Source organism: Cricetulus griseus, chromosome 6 (assembly GCF_003668045.3).
Source record: "Cricetulus griseus strain 17A/GY chromosome 6, alternate assembly CriGri-PICRH-1.0, whole genome shotgun sequence".
Classification (NCBI taxonomy): domain Eukaryota; kingdom Metazoa; phylum Chordata; class Mammalia; order Rodentia; family Cricetidae; genus Cricetulus; species Cricetulus griseus.
Window position 1 is genome coordinate 120,055,765 of NC_048599.1, and position 13,608 is coordinate 120,069,372.

The 13,608-nt window shown below is 36.8% G+C and overlaps 1 protein-coding gene across 3 annotated transcripts in view; it reads right to left on the reverse strand.

The window, feature by feature from the left end:
- Window positions 1–13,608, reverse strand: part of Galnt13 (polypeptide N-acetylgalactosaminyltransferase 13) — a 635,093-nt gene that overhangs the window by 596,593 nt on the left and 24,892 nt on the right. The window lies entirely within an intron of this gene.

Below are 13,608 nucleotides of genomic sequence, written 5' to 3' on the forward strand. Positions count from 1 at the left end.
ACTACTGAGTGAGAATAGAATTCTGCTGGAATTATTCAGAAATTTTTACCAACTCACTTTGTAATTGCATTTAAATTCTAATTGAAAGTCATGTACTTGGAAAAATACTGCTTTTACTCCTCACAAAACACACCCACAGATGGCTTCTGCTTTCTGCAATGTCAACCTGAATAGAACAAAGTGATTTAGTCAGGCTTTATTAATTAATTTGTTTTGAAGAATTAGTATTAAAAGGGCACATTGACATTGAAGTCAAAAGTATTTCTATTTAAGTGACTTTGATGGTACTAAGTATACTGTTTATTGAAGAGTTATTCAAAAGAAACAAACCACAAACTAATAAAAATTGTATTAAGCCCTTTAAAATAGATATTATTTCAGACAGACCAGGCACATTGTAGTTACAAATCCTCTGAGTACCAAGCCTCTTTGGAGGAATGTTAGTTTCAATGTCTTGAGGAACTTGTGACCTTTAGAACAAGTATAATATGCTGAGATCTCATTTATCTTGCTAGAGCATAAAAAAGAAAACAAGATGCAACTTGTCTCTACCTGGCCCATGAATAGATGATTTTGCTTACTTTAGCAGATAGTTTCTGACTTTGAGTCTTCACAGAAAGAAATTGAAGAAAACACCAGAAAATGCAAGGATCTCCCATGCTCTTGGATAGGTAGGATCAACATAGTAAAAATGCAATTCACATAAAAATCTCAGCATAATTCTTCAAAGACCTTGAAAGAATAATAATCAACTTCATATAATAAAAAAAAAAGACCCAAGACAGCCAAAACAACCATGTACAATAAAGGAACTTCCAGAGGTATAAACATCCCTGATTTCAAGTTCTATTATAAAGCTATAGTCCTGAAAAACAGCTTGTTATTGCCACAAAAATAGACAGGCAGACCAATGGAAACCAACTGAAAACCCTGATATTAACCCACACACCTACAAACACCTGATTTTTGACAAAGAAGGTAAAGTTACACAATGGAATAAAGAAAATAATTTCAACAAATGCTGATGGCATAATTGGATGCTGGCATGTAGAAGACTACAGATAGATCCATGTCTATCGCCACAAACAAAACTTAAGTCCAAATGGATCAAAGACCTCAACATAAATCCAGCCACACTGAACCTTTTAGAAGAGAAAGTGGGAAATACCCTTTAAAGAACTGGTACATTATATCAGTAGCACAGACACGGAGATCGACAATTAATAAGTGATATCTCCTGAAACTGAGAAGCTTCTATAAAGCAAAGGACACAGTCAGCAAGACAAAACACCAGCCCACAGAATGGGGAAAGATAATCAACAACCCCACATCTGAGGGGCTGATCTCCAAAATCTACAAAAACTCAAGAAGCTAGGTTCCAAAACACCAAATAATACAATTGAAAATTGGGGTACAGAACTAAATAGAGAATTCTCAATAGAGGAATCTAAAATTGCTGAAAGACACATAAGAAAGTGATCAACATCCTTAGCCATCAGGGAAATGCAAATCAAAACAACTCTGAGACAACAATTTGCTCCTGTCAGAATGGCTAAAATCAAAAACCTCAATGATAGTTTATGCTGGAGAGGATGTGAAGAAAGGAGAACACTTCTCCACTTCTGGTGGCAGTGCCAACTTGTACAGCCACTTGGAAATCAGTATGGTGATTCCTCAGGAAAATTGGAAATCTGTCAACCATAAGATCCAGCAATTCCACTCTTAGACATATACCCAAAAGAAGCACATTCAAACAACAAGGACATCTGTTCAACCATGTTCATAGCAGCATTATTTGTAATAGCCAGAATCTAGAAGCAACCTAGATGTCCCTCAATTGAAGAATGGATAGAGAAAATATGGTACATTTACACAATGGAGTACTACTCAATGGAAAAAAATGGAATCTTGAAATTCACAGGCAAATAGATGGAAGTAGAAAAAAAATTCTGAAACTCAATATGATTCCCCTCAAGAACAAGACAAGGCTGTCCACTCTCCCCAGACCTCTTCAATATTGTCCTTGAAGTTCTAGCTAGAGCAATAAGACAACAAAAGGACATCAAGGGGATATAAATTGGAAAGGTAGAAGTCAAATTTTCACTATTTGCATATGATACCATAGTCTATATAAGTGACCCAAAAAACTCTACCAGGGAACTCCTACAGCTGATAAACACCTTCAGCAAAGTGGCAGGATACAAGATTAACTCAAAAAATCTGTAGCTTCACTATATGCAGATGATAAATGCACTGGGAAAGAAATCAGAGAAACATCACCCTTTACAATAGCCACAAACAACATAAAATACCTTGGAGTAATGATAGCCAAAAAAGTGAAAGACTTGTATTGTAAGAATTTTGAGTCTTTAAATAAAAATTAAATAAGATACCAGAAAATGGAAGGATCTCCCAAGTTCTTGGATAGGTAGGATCCTAACTTATATGCCATTCTATAGCCTTTATCCCCCAGCTGATGGAAATAGAATCAGACACTACAGATAAACACTTAACTGAACTGGAATCCAGTTTCAGAGAAAGAGGATTGATAAGCAAAGGGGTCAAGACCAGGCTGGTGAATCCCACAGAAACAGATGACCTGAACTAGGGGTAGCTCTTGTTCCCCAGACTGATAGTTGTTCCCCAGACTGATAGCTGTTCCCCAGACTGATAGCTGGGAAACCAGCATAGGATTGATCCAGACCCCATTAACATGGGTGTCAGTGAGGAGGCCTCAGAAATCTATGGGGCCTCTTGAAGTAGATCAGTACTTATCCCTAGCATAAAAATGGACTTTGGTATCCCATTCCACATAGAGGGATACTCCCTGACCCTAGACACATGGGGGTGGGCCTAGGCACTATCCCAAAGGATAAGACAAACTCTGAAGATCCCATATGTAAGGCCTCACCCTTCCTGGGGAGCAGAAATGGTATGGGATAAGTAGGGTGTTAACTTGGGGAGATAAGGGAGGAGGGGAAGGAGAGGGAACTGGGATTGACATTCAAAACAATCTTGTTTCTAATTTAAAATTAAAAAAAAAGAACCTAAACAAGTAATATAAGACTAAAAATGGAAAGGCTGGGATCAGAGAATATATTAAACAGTTCTGTTTCTTCTCACATGTAATACATTTTCTGTACTCTTACTTTGCAAACTCTTCTGGAATGCTTTTATCATGGTCTAAATCTTCCTTTTTCACAAGTTCCCATTAGCCCTCTGTGCTGTAATGATGGAATTTCTGTCTTCCCTTACATGCATATGCTTCTTTCATTCATTGAAACAACTTCTTAGAATACTGTTTTCTGCAGCACCTCCAAACTATGTGCTGTTGATTCATTATCTTAATCCATATACACATTTTAATTTTTTGGATTTGAATTGCCATTCCTTTAAATACATATTTGATAGTTTTTAGACCTGTCACTTTTTAATATACTTTATCAGGTCAGGGTATGTGTCATGGCACACATGACAAAAAAGGAGTTGGTCCTCTCCTTTCATTACCAGTCTTATCTCTGCTGTATGTGGGCCTCAGAAAATTGAATTCAGATCTTCAGATTTGGCAGCATGCACTCTGCTTCCTAAGCTATCTCACTGGCACTTATATCTGACAAAATTTAAAGCCAAGGGAACAACTTACAAGCACAAATTGTGGGTATATCAAGGGAACTAAGGATCTCAAACAACAATTTTATATTGAGAGATACTGGCTATGCACAATATAATATACAATTATAATGGAAAAACTTCAATTGAATTTTAAAAACTTAATCAACCGAATGCTGAACACTAATGAGAGAGACTGATGCAATGAACACTAATGCAAATGTTGGCTAATCCATAGCATATTGCAAGGTTTTTGAAAAATCAACAGTTTTTCAGAATTTTTGATATGTAAAGGGATGAAATCACATGATGGGAGATTCCTTCTGTATATACATTTCTCTTATTGGTTGAGGAATAAAACACTGTCTGGACGATGAGGCATAAATATAGGAAGGACTAGGATGTGGTGAATTCTAAGCAGAGAAAGCCTGTCAAAGATAGTCATCATGTAAGGACTGGGAAGAAAGGAGGCACCAGGAGTTCTCCGGTAAGATAAGACCATGTGGAAATACATAGATTAATAGAAATAAGTTAATAATTAAGACAGAGCTAGCCAATAAGAGGCTCAAGCAATTGGCCACCAGTTTAGTAATTAATATAATATCCTGTGTTTATTTGTGGCTAAGGTGGTTGTAGGACTGGAGGAACAAAAGAAAATCCTTCAGCAACAACCCTAGGTTACACAATCCCAGGATCGTTTCTTAGTATTATCATGGTTTGAATTTACTCTTTACTAGTGAAATTTCTGTCATTTTGAACACTTATTGACATTGTTTTCTGGATTCAAAAAACAGACATGAAATTTAAGGTGAAAATTTTTCTGTTTGAAGAATGAGTAATTTAGAAAAGATGTGGGTATATCCACATGATACAAGCATGAGTTTCAGCAGTATACCACAGGATGAAGCCATAACAACTAGGAAATAACAGAAAATAATACTAGAAAGATTAAAATTTAAAACATAGATGAGCCTAAGTCTAAAATGAACACAGTAAACAATTCCTTTGAGTTGAATGCCTCCTTCATAAATGGCAGTAAGAAGGATTTAGAAAAACCAGCATTATACAAACATTACGTAAAGTAGCTGTGAAGAAAACACCAATGTGTCAGCACTAGTGGATAAAAGCCTGATTGAAGACAATTCATCTCAAAGTCTGGAAGCATCTCTCCACAAATTAGCTATTAATTGTACAGGAGAATGTTTAACTTTCAGTGAAGAAATTTGGCAGAGACTTCCTTACCTAATTGTCAAGGCCAACTATATTAATAATGGGATAGAAACACAGGATGTACTTAAGAAGTATTCAACATCTCTCTGCATGTGCATGCCAAAAATGCATAAACTGAATTAATCCTTAAGAAACACGAAGAATATGCAACTGGAAGACTTTATACAAAATATCTATCCCAACCTTTCAAACACCAAAGTAATTAAAGATGGTGAAAATGTTCCAGATTAAAATAAACTTAAAACAAGAGCAAAAATGCATCTACAATTGAAGCTACTATATTCACTGAGACCACAAAAAAGGACTGTGATGCAAAATGTCTTAATTTTAATAATTGCTTTGATTGTATGAAGAAAATTGCCTTATTCTTAGGAAACAGGCACAAAAACTTTGATTCAGGCAAAAAAAAGTGTGCAGTGTGTGTGTGTGTGTGTGTGTGTGTGTGTGTGTGTGTGTGTGTGTGTGTATCTGTTTAGAGCAAAGTAAAGAGGTATCTCTTACAAAGCAAATGAAAGACTTGTATTGTAAAAAAGATATCAGAAGATGGAATGATTTCCCATGCTCACGGATCAGTAGGATTAACATTGTAAAATGCCATCTACAAAAGGCAGTCGACAGAATCAATGAAATCCCAATCAAAATTCCGACACAATTTTTACAGAATGTGAAAGAAAAACTCTCAACTTCATATGAATAAACAAAAACCCTAGGATACTAAAACAATCCTGAACAATAAAAGAACTGTGGTAGGTATCACCATCCCTGATTTCAACTTGTAGGATTAAGCTATAGTAATGAAAAGTTCATGGGACTGGCAAAAACAAAAACAAAAAAAAACAAAGAACAAACAAACAAAAAAAAAAAAGTTGATCAATGGAATGGAATTGAATACTCAGACATAAATTCACACACCTATAGATACCTGATTTTTTTTATAAAGAATCCAGAAATACACACTGGAAAACAAGACACCATCTTCAACAAATGGTGCTTGTGTCAAACTGGATGGCTTCATGTGGGAGAACACAAATAGATCCATGCTTATCACCCTGCACAAAACTCAACTCCAAATGTATCAAGGATCTCAATGTAAAACCAGATAAGTAACCAGGCAGTGGTGGCACACGCCTTTAATCCCAGCACTCAGGAGCAGAGGCAGGCAGATCTCTGTGAGTTCCAGGTAAGCCTGATCTACAGATCTAGTGCTAGGACAGGCTCCAAAGCTACACAGAGAAACTCTGTCTTGAAAAAACAAAACGAAACAAAAAACAGATTTGCTGAAACTGATAGAAGAGAAAGTGGGTAATGATCTTGAGTTTGTTGGCACAGGGAAGGACTTTATGAACAGAACACCATTAGCACAGACACTAACATCAACAATTAATAAGTGGGACTTCATGAAAGGTCAAAAAGGACACTGTCATTTGAACGTAGTGTCAGTCCACAGAGTGGGGTAAGATTTTTACCAATTATACAACCAATAGAGGGCTAATATTTAAAATATACAAAGAACTTAAGAAACAAGATATCAAGAAAGCAAATGACCCAAGTTAAAAAAAAAAATGGGTACAGTTCTAAACAGAGGATTCTCAAATGGATGAGAAAGACTTATAAAAATGTTCAAATACCCTTAGCCATCAGGGAAATGCAAATCAAAAGTACTTTGAGATTCCATTTTATACCTGTCAGAATGGCTAAGATCAATAAAACAAGTGACAGCTCAAGTTGTTGAGGATGTGAAGCAAAGGAAACACTCTTTCCTTACTAGTGGGGGTGCACAAATGTACAGCTACTGTGGAAATCAATATGTGCTTCCTCAGAAAACTGAGACTGAATCTACCTCCAGATGTAGCACTACTATCTGTGCTGGACAGTTTTGTATCAACTTGACACAGATAAAGTCATCTGAGAGGAGGAAGCCTCAATTAACAAAATGCCTCTATAAGAGTTGGTTGTAAGAAGACATGTAAGCCATTTTCTTAATAAGTGAATGATGAGAGAAGGTCCAGACCATGGTGAGTGCCATCCCTGGACTGGTGGCCCTGGATTCTATAAGGAGGCAGATTGAGAAAACTTGAGGAGCAAGGTGATAAGTAGCACTCTTCCATGGCCTCTGCATCAGTTCTTTCCTCCAGGTTCCTACTCCCTGTGAGTTCCTACTCTCACTGTTTTAATGATAAAATGTTATAGGGAACTGTGAACAAACTTCCCTAAGTTTCTTTTGTCATAGTGTTTCATTGCAGCAATATAAACCTTAACTAGGACACCATTCCTGGGCAAATACCCGAAGGGTGCTTCATCATACCAGAGAAGCACTTGCTCAACCATGTTCATTGATGCTCTATTCATAATAGCCAGAATTTGGAAACAACCTAGATTTCCTTCAACAAAAGAATGGACAATGAAAATGTGTTTCATTACATAATGGAATGCCCTGCAGCCATTATAAATGCCATCATAAAATCTGCAGGTAAAAGGCTGGAACTAGAAAAAATAATCCTGAGTGAGTTATCCCAGACCCAAAGGACAAATATGTCCAGTGCCTTTGTTTAACCATCATTAGAAAAGCTACCTCCAGTAGCAGATGGGAACAAATATAGAGGCCCACAGACAGAAATTACTTAGAGAAGCTGGACAACTCAGCCCAAAATGGTATGTTTCTATCAAACCCCTGCCTACAGAATTCACGTAACCCTGCAGAAGAGGACTTGGAAAGAATGTAAAAGCCAGAGGGGATGGAGGACACTAAGAAAACGAGGTCCTATAAATCAACATGAGCAAAGCTCATATGAACTCACAGGGACTGAAGGAGCAAGCATAGTGGCTGCACAGGTCTGCCCAGGTCCTCTGTGTTTATATTATGGCTTCCAGTTTAGTGTTTTTATGGGAACGTGAGTATGTGTATGAGTGTGTCTCTGGCTTTTGTGCAATCTCTTTGGTTCTTTTCCTTCTGTTGATCTGTCTTATCTGACTTTGATGTGATAATTTTTGTTTTATTATATTTTATTTTGTTAAATTAAAAAAGGGAATGAATGGATGTAAACCTAGCCACTGCCACTAGGGTAAAGGTTAACACCAGAACTGTCATTTATATCTGCAATGAAAGGGAAAAGATTTCTCTAACAGAGGGGCACTGTGTATATTGAACACTCCAGGACAGATTTCATATTCAGGAGTATTTAAACAGTAAATAATGGACTCCACAGATGGTTTTATTTGGTTATAGTCATATTTAAAGTTTAGACTTACTACATTTGAGAGAGCAAAAAGCAAAACTGCTTGTATCATGGAAGACCCTGGCTTGTACAGGCTGTACCCTAGAAGCCCACTTCCCTCTCTCCCAATGTTGAAGACGATCCTTAAATTAGCACATCTTGTAAAATTTGCTATTCCACCAAGATAATAAGTGATAAAACTAACTGCTATTTCTTCATTTGTAATCAAAATTGCTTATTCTTCTCAATGGATAGGGCAACTGCAATATGTATATCTTAAAATTAGACCCTGCCTAGATGTAGAAAGAATACATGTAATCTTGTGGGGTTTGACTTCATAGACCCTGGACTGATATGAGCAAATGCTGAATTCTGGGAATACCAAGTTGCAGTTCTGGTACAGTTAGTATCTGGCATCAGTATTTAATAAGGCCTCTTCTTATTAAAAAATTACTTATGGTCATGGAAACTGTCCGAGTGACTCCAGACCCACAATAGTTTGGTGGTGTTTGTTATGTTTTCTTTTCTTTTTTTTTTTTTTTTTTTTTTTTTGGTTGGGGTGATGCTGTATTTTGTTTTCTAAGTTTTTGGAATGTTGCTATATCGCTATATCGGGTTTTTAGTTTTTTTGTTTTTATTGAGAAACAACTTAAAGTTGGGTGGATAGGGAGGAGGAAGTGATCTAGATTAACTTGGGAGAGGGAAAAATATGATCAAAGTATATTTGAATTCTAAATTTTTCAAATAATGAAAAGTATAAAAAATAAAATAATATAAAGAAATCCTTAGTTATATACACACCTATTCCTGTATTTTGTACAGTATACAATTAAATATAATTTTCGTATTTTAAAGACTTTTAAATTATGCACTTGTGAGTATAAGAGTATGTGTGTAAGCCCCTCCAGGCACAGGAGTGGCCAGGCCCATCCCTCAGACTACTCCAATGGCCAATTTCAGGCCATCAAGATGCAAACAGCCAAGCTCTACCCTACAGAGAAAACAAAAGCCCACTATCAGCCAATAGAATCCCACCAATCCCAGACCAGGATACCTTTCCTTTCAGAGCTGCAAATCTTCCATTAGTGAAACATTTCCCCTCAGAGATGCAAGAAACCTAAAGCCACCAAGCCATCTTAACAAAGAACAGTCAAAGAAATATTTTGCAATGAAGAGAAGGATAAGCATATTCAAGAGACTATGGGGGTGGTGGTGCTAGGACAGCAATTTTCAAAAATAAAGCTAAAAAGCAAACACCACAAAAAATTAAAAAAATAGTAGCAACTAATACACATCTATCGAAATAACTTTCAAAATTAACGGTTTCAATTTCCCACTCACAAGGCACAAACTAGTCAAATGATTTTTAAAAACTGGATTTTTCATCTTTTTGTCTACTTAAACACACATCATCTGAGAGGAAAGACAATAACTTAGAGTAAAGATGGAGGGGAATGTATTCCAGTAAAAGGGACCAGAACAAAAGGAGTGGAGCTATTCTAGTATCTAATAAAATGAAGTTCAGCTCAAGAGTAATTAGAAGGTATCAAGAGAACAAGCCACAAAGAGGACACTAAAATTCTCAAAATGCTCACACTCAGGTGCACCTATTTTTACAAATACTACTATGTACTAGTCAAAGATTAACCACCCACAACACAGTAATAATGGTGACTTCAATGCCCCACTTTCAACAACATACAGATCCAGATAAAAATTAACAAAAATACTGGAGATAAATGATAAAACTAAGATTAAATGGGTCTAACGAATAGCTACAGAATATTCTACTCAAACACTACAAAACACATTCTTCCCAAAATTTCATAGAAGTTCAACAAACTAGAGCACATACTGAGGCAAAAAGAAAATCTCAATGGATATAGGAAAATTGAAATAGGCCATGCATTCTACCTTACCACAATATAATAAAGCTTGAATCTACTTCAAAACAAAAAAAAAAATCAGAAAATTTTAAGAAATCATGTAGTTTAAACACCAACAAAATTGAACTGTAATAAATGTGTCATAAAAATAAATAAAAGTCAAGGAATTAAATGAAAAGCAGTACACAAAAGGATATGTATACAATAAATGCAGTCCTAAAGGGAAAGTTATAGCTCAAATTATTTACATTTTTAAAAGTTAAAAAGAACTCAAATAACCTAATAATACACTAGCAGATGTCTCCTAAATATAACCCTAACCCTACCCTAACCCTAATCCTAGATAACACACTTATCTAAATCTAACTATAATGCTAACTGTGGCCACAACCTAACTTATCCAGATTCCTAACCATAACCATAAGCCTAAAATCAAAAAACTAAAAAATTTCAGTAAAGTAACAAGACACAAAATTAATATACAAAAATTAGTACTCTTTATAGTAATAAAACACATTACTATATAAATCCAGAAGAAAACTAATTAACAATAGATCAATATAGTTTAAATATTATAAAAAGCATAAATATAACCAAAGAGGTAAAAGATATCTACGATGAAAAGTACAGAACTCTGATTAAAGCAATCAAGTAAAACATTAGCAGATAGAAATACCTCCAATACTTATTGATTGGAATAATGAATACTATGGAAATTACCATCCTACCCAAGGCAAATTCTGGATTCAATGAAATCCTAAGCAAAATTTCCATGTCACCCATGTCATTCTTTACAGCATAGAACTTAAAATTCTTATTAAAAACACATGAGTAGATGCAGCAATCCTGAGAAAAATGAATAATGCTGCAAGCATCACCATACTGACTTCAAGTTACACTGCAGAGCTGTATTAAATAAAGGCAGCATGGGACTGGCACAAGAACAGACATGTAGATCAATGGAACAATATAAAGGATGTAGTTAAACTCATGTAAAAGCAGTCATTTGTACTTTGACAAATATGCTAAAAATAAAAATACACACCGAAGAAAAGACAGCATCTTTAACAAATGATATTTGGAAAAATGATAGCCATATGTAAAAGAATGAAACTGGATCCCTAGTTTTCAACCTGCACAAAAATAAACCTCAAATGGATCAAAGGCTTCAGCATAAACCTGAAATTCTGCAAATTCCAGGATAAAGAACAAAAGTAAAGGATAAAGACATAAGGACTTCCCGAAAAGTAAACAGCCTAGTTGCTCACCAGTTGAGAAACTCATAATGAAAATGTGGATATATACCTACACAGTGGGATTTTCTTCAACTGGAAAGGGAATAGAAATTGTCAAATCTGCAGATAAGTGACAGAAACCGGAAAAAAATGTTTTCAGAAGACCTAAGCCCAGATGATGAATATCCTCCTGCATATGTGAATTCAATGTACAGTACCTAACAATCCAGGAAACAAGAAAGAGACCATTGGTGGTGGTGGGGGGCGTGGTGATAATAGAATAAAGGTACTATCAAGTAGAGAAGGGTATACTATAGGCAGAAAAGGTCAAGCAGGGAGTAGAGAGCTTTGTGGCGATGTTTTGATTATGATCTAACAAATAAAGCTTGCCTGAAGATCAGAGTGCAGAGCTAGCCACACTAGTTAGCCATAGATGCCAGGCAGTGGTAGCACACACCTTTAATCCTAGCAGCCACACAATTTAGCCTTACAGACCAGGCAGTGGTGGTAATTACCTTTAATCCTAATACTCAGGAGAGGAGAAAAACAGATCTCTGTTTGTTCAACGTCACCTGGGCTGCATGAAACTGATCCAGTCTACAAGAGAAACAGAGCTCACACAAAGGTGATCCCAGCACTTGGAGTGGCACCCCTTTAATCCCAGCACTATGGAGGGGGAGAATAGAGAGATATGGCTGGGCAGAGATAGGAATATAAGTTGGGAAGAGACAAGAGAGAGACACAGTCTGAGGAACAGTGCAGTCTCAGAAATAGTGCAGAATAAGCTGTCTGAGGATCCAGTCTGAGGACAGGCTCTCCCCTTAGATCTGAGCATTGGCAGTGGTAAGAACTCTCTAGTGCCTGGCTGTTTTGCTTCTCTGATCTTTCAGCTCCCCTCCCCCCTGCTACCAAATATCTGACACCAGGTTTTTATTATCAATACCAATTAGAATTTGTGTTACAGAGGATGTTGGGGAAAAAAGAAACAGAGGACTACCAACTCACAAAATATATATGAAAAAGTCATCCAGGTATGGTGACTCATGCCTTTAACCTCAGCACTCAGGAGGCATAGGCAGGCAGGCATCTCTGAGCTTGAGGCCAGCCCAATGTACACACTGAATTCAGGGACAGTCAGTGCTACACAGAGAGACCTTGTCTCGAAAAACACACCGATCCACCCCACCCCCACCCCTACACACACACACACACACACACACACACACACACACACAAATTCGTATGCAGCCTTTTATCTTGTAATTTTCTATTATCTTGTAATCCAATTAAAAATATAATCTAAACACAAATATGAGGCAAGATACCCTGCAGAGATGAATAAAGCTGCTACTATAAAACAAGGATATTAAACAAACATCCCACTGTCAGTGTGTGTAATCTCTTTCTGAGTTGTTCATCAAGGAGCCCCCAGAAGGCCAAAAAACAACACAGGACATTCCTCTTGGTTGCCTAACACAATGAGATGATAAGACACTGTCACTGAAGCTATCACATACCTTGATTACAATTACATATGAGCTGGAAATGAACTAGACACATCCTTCCAAATGCCTAACTTTCAGAGTGCCAAAAGTCACTAGGTGCTGTTGAGAAAAGACGTTAATGGTCTTACCCATACATGAACCTCATGAACTACAATACCAATCCACCAGACAAGATGTGCACATTTGTGTGCATTCAAGACATGACTGTAACAGAGGTACCAACTGCTATGATTTGATTTGAAGCTCTACAACAGAATGCATGCCTAGGCTTGTCATAGGATCAAAAACCTTGGGGTTTGGGTGATGATAGGCACTGGGGTGGAACAGATAACTATTTTTAGCTACAATATAGCATCAAAATGTCTTCTACACATTTGTGATTATAGACACAGACAAATGCCACTCTCAGCTTTAATCAGAGAAACTTCTTTTCAAAATGAATGGTGATGAATGCCCAGACTCACGACTTCTCAAGATGCTGAGAATAAGTGAAGGACATGTGTTCAGCCCTAAACAGGACACGTATCACCTCTTCTAAAGCTTAGGGAATATTTCATATATAATCAAGGCTAAAGCATAGAGGAATGTTGTGCAATGTCTCATTTGGGGCAGGATATAGCATTTGCAATCATGAACTCGCAGCAGCTGTGATGTACCTGTCAACAGTGCGTCACCACCGATAGGATAGGAACTCCCAGAGCAACTATTATTCTATGTTGAAATACTGACAGATTCTGGAAGCATCATTGCCTCCAGTTTTGAAACCATGGATTTGCCCACCAGGCTTCAATAGTTACTTCCAAACCTATGATCACACAGACAGCCATAGTTAAACTCAGTAGGTCACAAAACAAAACAGATATGGATCTGGTAAAGGCACACACAGGGTTGCCATGGATGGAAGAGAAAAGAAGACTACAGTCAGAGT